The sequence below is a fragment of the Lolium perenne genome, chromosome 7 (genome assembly GCF_019359855.2).
Source record: "Lolium perenne isolate Kyuss_39 chromosome 7, Kyuss_2.0, whole genome shotgun sequence".
NCBI classification, from domain to species: Eukaryota; Viridiplantae; Streptophyta; class Magnoliopsida; order Poales; family Poaceae; genus Lolium; species Lolium perenne.
Genome location: NC_067250.2, coordinates 23,582,164 through 23,590,542, shown reverse-complemented (window position 1 = coordinate 23,590,542; position 8,379 = coordinate 23,582,164).

The following is an 8,379-nucleotide window of genomic DNA, read 5'->3' as shown; positions in this document are numbered from 1 at the left end:
AGCCAGCCGATTCCAACAAAATCGGCTCCCCAGAGCAAAGAACCTTTCGGGCGAGTTGCCCCCCGAGCCTCATCCAAGGCGAGAACAGTAACGAATCAGCCAAATGTGTCACCATCGGCCTCCAAGTTATAATGCAGAACCAGCCGATTCCAACAAAATCGGCTCTCCAGAGCAAAGATATTTCAGGGCGAGCTGCCCCCCCGAGCCTCTTCAGCTCCCATCAAAACGTGGCAGGAAAGCTTACGCCCAAAGAACCGACGCACTGAAAGGGTTCGGAAAGATCAGCAAATCCGTTCCCTGAACTAAGAAGCCTCAAATATAATGGCCTTCCGACTCCTCCTAGTTCAATCCTTTGCGCCTTGCTGATCAGATCGGCTCATCATCTTTGGCAGACTGATGTAACTTCCGGTGAGGATGTTTTGAATTTCTGATGCCCTCCAAGACTCTGGACGTAACAACCTCTGAAAGTGACATCGACCAAGCCGCCACCTTGGTCCACGCCAGGCAAAAAACGCCATAGCCGCTTGATTCGTCATCGGCTGTGCTCATGCTCCTAGGATAGGTATGCTCCCTTTGTTGGACTCACCCTTAACCTGATCTGCATGCTTACACTGGCACTGCTGAACTTGAAGACTTGCAGAAGGAGTTGGAGGTCTTGAGAAGGAATTCATCCAGTAGAGCCCCTCCTTGTAACTCAACAACTGCTCCATCGGGCTTCTGCTTATATCAGCTGTACCTCTTGAGTCGATGGCCATGCATCGGCTTTCTATTCTAAAGTCGATGCCTGTGCATCGGCTGTATACCCACTATGAGTATTTTTTTTTTACTGGCCGATTTTTTCTATCGGCCCCCAATATTTCACTGCACACATGTTCATCTGATTAGAGATGCCCCCCGAGCCGAATCTGTCAGGTGACTGCAGATATCGGCTCTGTAGTACGCCAAGGCACTGTATTTGCACGTCGGCTCCGTTAGGATTCGTGTTGATTCTCATCAGCCGACGTGACCGCTGCTCATTAGATCATCGTTGAACACAAGCAGACCGTGTGGTGAGGATAATTTTGGCCGATTGCTGGAATCGGCCTCCATATTGATCGAAACGCTCAATGAAGGTTTTGTAATGTTCCTTCATAGATCTTTGGGGCCGATCCCCAGGATCGGCCTCGCCACGTTTGCTCATCGGTTTGTTCTTGCTACACGGTCAGGCCGGTGGATAAGACCAGCCTAACCCTGCCCTTCGTCACGTCGATGCCCTCGCAGTCGTCCAAATTGATGCCTGAGAGTGGCTCTTGGCCTGCTGTTTCCCAAGCGTTCATGCCAGCCGTTGAAATCTCGGCTGAGTCATCGGCCTGGACGACCTCTACCTCATCTCCATCCCACTGTATTACGCATTGGTGCATCGTGGAGGGAATGCAACAGTTGGCGTGGATCCAATCTCTTCCTAGCAGAACAGCATAGGTGCTCTTGCTATCGACGATGAAGAACGTCGTAGGGATAGTTTTCCTTCCTACGGTCAAATCCACGTTCAGAACACCTTGTGCGTCAGACGCTTGGCCGTTGAAATCGCTCAATGTCACGTTGGTCTTGATCAGATCCGAGCTAGAACGTCCCAACCGACGTAGCATAGAGTATGGCATAATGTTGACTGCCGCTCCGGTGTCCACCAGCATCTTATTGACAGGCCTCCCATCGATATAACCTCGCAAGTACAGGGCCTTCAGATGTCTGTAGCTTCTTTCTCGTGGCTTCTCAAAGATAACCGGCCGTGGGCCACAGTCAAGTTGTGCCACAGGTGCCTCGTCTAATCCTGGAGCACTGAACTCCGAAGGGAGGATGAACACCATGTTTGTGCCAGCCGATGTTTCATCATCGGCTTTCCTTTGCTTGGGGCGCCACTCCATTTTTTGTGGTCGACCCTCTTCATCCAGGGTTCGCTGAATTTTCGCAGCCAGATCAGGCCGCGCCTTCCTTAGCGTGTGCAGGTATAACCTTTCGGCTTCCTCCAAGCCGCGAAGTCGCTTGACCCTACGTTTTTGGGAACGGCTGAGTCCATCAGGGCACCACCTTGGCCGGTGGTACTTGTCTTCTTCTTCTTCATCATCGCCTCCCAAATCCTCGAGATCTTCCATCCGAGGGGACTCAGCGTGCTTGTTCCGAGGCGGGAGAGGCCCTAAGCGTTGGAACACGGACACGTTAGCTGCCTCCTTCTTCTTCTGGTTACATTCTGGGCAATTGCCGATTGTAGGCAATCGGCTCATTCCTGAATCCCAGCAGTGTCTGAAGAAGGGACAGTCCTAGTGCCTATCTTCGTCGTCTTGCTCCCTTGATTTTTCCTTGGCACGGCGCTCGTACTCCTCATCGCGATCATGCCGACGATGTCTCCTGGCGTCCCTAGCCAGACGGTCCCTATCATCATCGTCGTTGGATCGTCGGCGTTGGCTGTATTGACTCACATACTTATTGAGGAGGTGATCAGAGAGAGGTCGCTGATATCTTATGTTCCTCACTTCTCCCTCTGTGATGCAGCGCTTGCCATCATGACGGAGCCGATCGCGTGGAGCGGCCTCCTTTGTGTCCTTGCTGTGAGAGCAGCTGCCCTCGTCTCCGTTCTTGCCAGCGTGGTGTCTAGGTCCTACCATGTTGATGCTGAACGAGGATCCTGGCTGGCAACCTTCAGGGTAAGTGCACTCCACCATGTTAACGGCGGGGAAGGGGTGGGTGTCGACCTTCATGGCGTACTGGTTGAAAATCAGACGTCCTTGTTCTATCGCCATTTGGATCTGCTGACGCCACACCCTGCAGTCGTTGGTGGCATGGGAGAACGAGTTATGCCATTTGCAGTATGGCTTTCCGTTCAGCTCCTGTACCGTGGGGATTTTGAGGCCTTCGGGTAACTTCAACTGCTTCTCCTTGAGTAGGAGGTCGAAGATTTGCTCAGTTTTAGTCACGTCAAAATCGAACCCTCTGGGCGGACCTGGTGGCTTCACCCATTTGCAGGACACGGGGGTTGCCCCCCGAGTCCATTCAGCCACTGCTACCTCTTGATCTCCCGCAGAACCTTCGTCGTCATCTGCCTCAACCAGGACTACCGCACGCTTGAATTTGTCCTGGTACAAGTCCGGGTGGCGCTGTTCATATGCTGACAGTTTCTGAACCATGTGCGCCAGTGAAGGGTAGTCTGCTTGGGAGGCCATGTCCTTGATTGGTGATGCAAGGCCCACCACTGCCAACTCGACTGCTTCCTTTTCAGTTACACGAGCCGAATAACATCGGTTCCTAAGATTTCTGAAGCGCTGGATGTATTCTGCCACGGTTTCCCCACGCTTCTGACGTATTTGAGCTAGATCGGCAAGGCCAGACTCGGAAGCCTCCGAGTGGTACTGCATGTGGAACTGTTCTTCCAACTGCTTCCAAGTCCGGATCGAGTCCGGTGGCAACGAAGTGTACCACCCGAAAGCCGATCCCGTGAGGGACTGTGCGAAGAACCTCACGCGTAGTGGATCCGACGCTGAGGCCGTTCCTAGCTGTGCCAAATATCGGCTCACATGCTCGATGGAGCTGGAACCATCTGATCCACTAAATTTGGAGAAATCAGGGAGCCGATATTTGGGTGGTAGCGGGACCAACTCGTACTCGTTGGGGTACGGCTTGGAATAGCCGATTGTCCTCCTTTTCGGCACCATGCCGAACTGGTCTCTCAGGATCGTACTGATTTGATCCGCGGTGCTGGCTGCAGGAGTCGAACTCTGAAGATTCGCCGGAGTGGCATACTTAGCCAGCCATGCTTGCTTTTCCAGCTCTGAGCCAACTGCAGGAGCTGAGCTCTGGAGGTTTGTCGGAGTGGCATATTTAGCTAGCCACGTCTGCTTCTCAAGATCTGTCGCTGACGTTCCTCCTGCTTTTCCAGAAGTCCCTGCTGTTGCGGCCTGGTTTGTGAGCGCCCAGTTACCGCAGTCTGGCACGTATGTGCACATGTACCCGTGAGGGATCTCCTTAGGCGCCTCATGCAAGAACTGGCAGTCACTAGGGTCACCACCGATCTTGTAGACGACGAATGCCGATGAATTCGGCACTTCTGGTGCTGCCAACGCAAATGGCAGCGGTGGACGGGACTGGAGTGGCATCTCTCCTTGGTATGTCCCGAGAGCTGGTCCTGACGGAGAGTACTGGTGCCTCATGATCTCCTGGATCACCCGAAGAGCGACACGCTCCAAAGTGTTCACCAGGTTCTCAGAGTGGCGGTGTAGCAAATGAGCTACCATGAAGTTTATCTCCTGACGCAGGGACCTGGTGCGTTCTTCTGACGGGGCGGACAGGTCTATTCCATCGAGCGCACCTTCAGGCGAGAACCCTTTCCACCTGATGCCATGTGAACGGGTTCTGTGAAACGAGCCGATGAGGTCGGCTTCGAGGATCGTTTTGACCTCGTCATACTTCTTCTTGAGCTCCTCGGTCAGATCCTCGTACGTGACTGGGGTGCCGTCCGCCATCTCGGATGTAGATGGCGATGTGGTTGATGTAGAAGATGGTCCCACCGGGCGTGCCAGAATGTGTTGCGGTCAGAAACCCACCGGCGAGCAACGACGGGCAACACAGGAGACCCGGGAGCAACTTAGGGCTGCGGCTGGCCCTGGTCCCTCCGAGCGACGGCCCGCAAAGACTCCGGCACGCACGTCCGATGCTGATGCAAGGGCGTGCCACCTGACCTATACCTGGTCAGGAAGGTGATGGAGATGCCTCGCTTAGTTTCCTGCATGGCATACACGTAAACATTAAATACGAGCCTCGATCGGCTCTCAGGTTGTCCTGTGAATCGGCTCAAAGAGCCGATCCACCCATGATTCGCACGAGGTGTGCGAATATATGGTGGTCCTGCTTGATCAAGATAAAGCTAAAGCAATCTACTACAATTTGGGGTTTTCACCGCATAATCGGAACATCCTACTCACGATTGGGCCTCGCGGCCACGCACGGTGATCGTAAGCCGATCCCAGACAGGGCCTAAAAACCAACACGAGGTTGATCCCCGGAACATCCTGTCTAGGGCTAGCAAACTACACCCTACGCGCCGCTGGATCCTCCAACCCTTTGTAAGGCCTAACTATTGCAGATATTAAACTAATCCTTGAAGAACAAGGAGCAACCGTAACGGATCGGATCTACTAAATAATAATCAAGCGGGGTGCCGCCCCTACACCTAAGATAGGTGTAAGGGCGGCTAGATGTATGAGGGTTGCACTACGACAGCATATGATACGAAGAACAATGCTAACCCTAACACCTCTAAGATAACTACGTTGCTCGCCATCAAAAAGGCTTCAGTACGAGCAACGCATGGCAACGAATAAACTTGTACTGCCTAGATCGCAAGATGCGATCTAGGCAGCATGATGCTTACCCGGAAGAAACCCTCGAGACGAAGGAGTTGGCGATGCGCCTAGATTGATTTGTGGTGAACGATGGTTGTTGTTTATTTCATAAACCCTAGATACATATTTATAGTCCAGGGGACTTTCTAATTTAGGCGTGCACCTAACCGTGCACGGGTTAAACTCTATCTTTTAATCTAAGATGCGATCTACTATATTACAGATACACGGGCAATCTAGCCCAAACTCTTCGTGCAAGGCCGCTTCAGAGATCTTCCACGTGTAATCTTCCAAGCCCATCTTCCTTACGGCCCATCTCCTGATTTGGCCAAAATCTGGTGATAACAGTAACCCACGCCGCATTCAAGAGCTTGAGGTTAAAAAGGCCCTCAAAAGGGTGAAAGAAGGAAAGGCCCTTGGCACTGATGATATTTAAATTGAGGTGTGGAGAATCCTCTTGGAGACGTGGCAATAATATGGGTAACTAAGCTATTTAACCACACTCTTTGGTCAAACAAGATGTCTGAAGAGCGGAGAAAAAGCATATTAGTACCTATCTTCAAGAATAAAGGAGATTCAAAGTTGTACTAATTAACTACCGAGGAATTAAGCTTATGAGCCGCACGATGAAATTAAGGAGAAAATCATCGAGCATCGCTTGAGAAGAGTGAAAGAAAGTCACTAAAAACCAATTCAATTTTGCATGTACAAATTTATGTTGTGCACTTAAAGTTACATGCAGACAAAATTATGGTGTAATGAAATGTATTGTAGTTTAATTTTTTTTATGGCAACGGTAATAACCTATGTACATTAATTTGCTAACAATCCCTAACTTCCCTTCTACATTTTACACTAGGCTAGGACTCTACATGACGATTTATTTCATATTCTTTTTTACTTATTTTTGTTCGATTTTTACGCTTACTTTCTCAGAGCATATATTCCGTTTCTGCCTTTGTTCCAACGAATTTGTATAGGGCCTAAACTTCTACTCCGTATTGGATATAGCATGATTGTGCCAAGTAATTTGGGCCGGAGGGAGTATATAATGACACATACTACTTTCGTTCTAAAATAGTCTATATTTTAATCCAAAAATTTGTTCTGAAATACTCTACATTATAGCTTTTGGATGTTGTAATTTTTAATGTAGCTTGAATTGTTTGTTCACATATCTAATTAGTACTAATAAATGCAATACTAGTTTATCTCATTTTTTCTAGAATGTAGATTAACTCGGAACGGAGGGAGTACGTGATTCAACGTAAGCTCACGGGCAAGGATAATGACGGATAGAGTTCCAGTGCCATGTTGTTTAGAAGGTGAAGCAGCACAAAGTTGTGGAGGAACAGCTCCACCGTGTTGCTACAATGTGGACAGCACAAATATTGAAGGAACCGCTTCAACGTGCTGCGCTAGATATCGCTCTAGGGGCGTAAGCTAGATATCGCTCTAGGGGCGGGGGCTGTCAAGAGTTCAATCCAAACTCTCAACACAAGATCCAATCCAAGATCTTAAAACAAGAACAGAAAGTTCTCTTTATTGATAGGTAGATGGTACATAGTCTGGTTCCATATGTAGAGGCTGGACCTCTATTTATAGGCTGCATGAGCCCTCACAAGTTAGCTCTACTAACAACTAGAACATTCTAGGGAACACTACTAAAGCTAGGAAAGAGATAAGTTACAACTCATACCTATAACACTCTAGAAACCCCTATAATACATAGGACTAAAGGATCATTTTGTGTGGAATAATATAGAAGTGTGTAGAAGCCAGTACTAAAGTTTAGTTATATTTTATTTTCTCTACTGTCCTCCATCAGAAGGCACGGCGTGCCTCGTCTCCAATATCCATCGTCCAATTAAATCCAACGGGCAGCGGAGATTCAAGACCAAAACGAGGTGGCTTCCTCCTCCGCGCGCAGCCAAACCATTGAGATGGGAATGCGTGGGATATGGAGGCTGAGATGGGAATGCGTGGGAGATGGAGGCGCAGCTGCTAGAATTGGCAGCGACGGAGGGGCTGTCAGAGTGGACAAAGGAAGCCGTCAGATGGAGTAGTCGGAGATGGGCAAAGAGGGTTGTCGGATGTTCACTGCATGGAGTGCGCGCCGCCAAATCTCACTCTCCAGGTGCAGCTAGCGCACGGAGGAGGAAGCCACCTTGTTTTGGTGTTGAATCTCTCCTGCCCGTTGGATTTAACTGGACGATGGATATTGGAGACAAGGCTCGCCATGCCTTATAAACAAAGGCACTGGATCTTTGTCCAATAATGACATATTGGCAATGAGTTGAGCACAAGAGGCGTTGAATCACACATACCACCTCTTCTCCCTCTTCTTCACAAATATCTTATGCTTCTATATCTTCAGATTCATATTCTTCATCATCTTTACCATCATGGATTGTGGTGTTGACAAATTTCCGCAATGGGCATTTGCTAGATACATGTCCCTCTTCACCACATTTATAACAATTTATCACAGGCTTAGTCCTGCTCTTACCACCAACTTGTTTTGGGGCAGGTTGTTTTTCCTTGGGTTGAGTGGTCTTTTCTTCCGCTTTATGGGAGTTACTCCTAGGTGAGGCTTCCGTATGAGAATATGGAGCCTTACTTGCCTTTCTTGTTTTTAGCAACCTCTCGGCCTTTAAGGCTAGAGCTTGTGCTTGATCAAGGGACCAAATTTGCTGCATCATTAAACGATCCTGGATAACATCACTGAGACCATTGATGTACCTTGCAACTTGTTGATCTTCTGTTTCAGCAAGGTTGCACCTTACTTGTAGCCTTAGAAACTCCTCTGTATATTCTGAAACAGTCCTATTTCTTTGGGCACAATTCTGGAACTGAATAAATAGGATTTGATCATAATCTGCAGGCAAAAATATCCCCTTTAAAAGATTCTTCATTTGCCGCCAAGATCGCACACGAGGTTCTCCTCTTAGCCTACGGTCTTCTTGAAGGCGATGCCACCATGCACCTGCGCCTCCTTTCAGCTTGTATG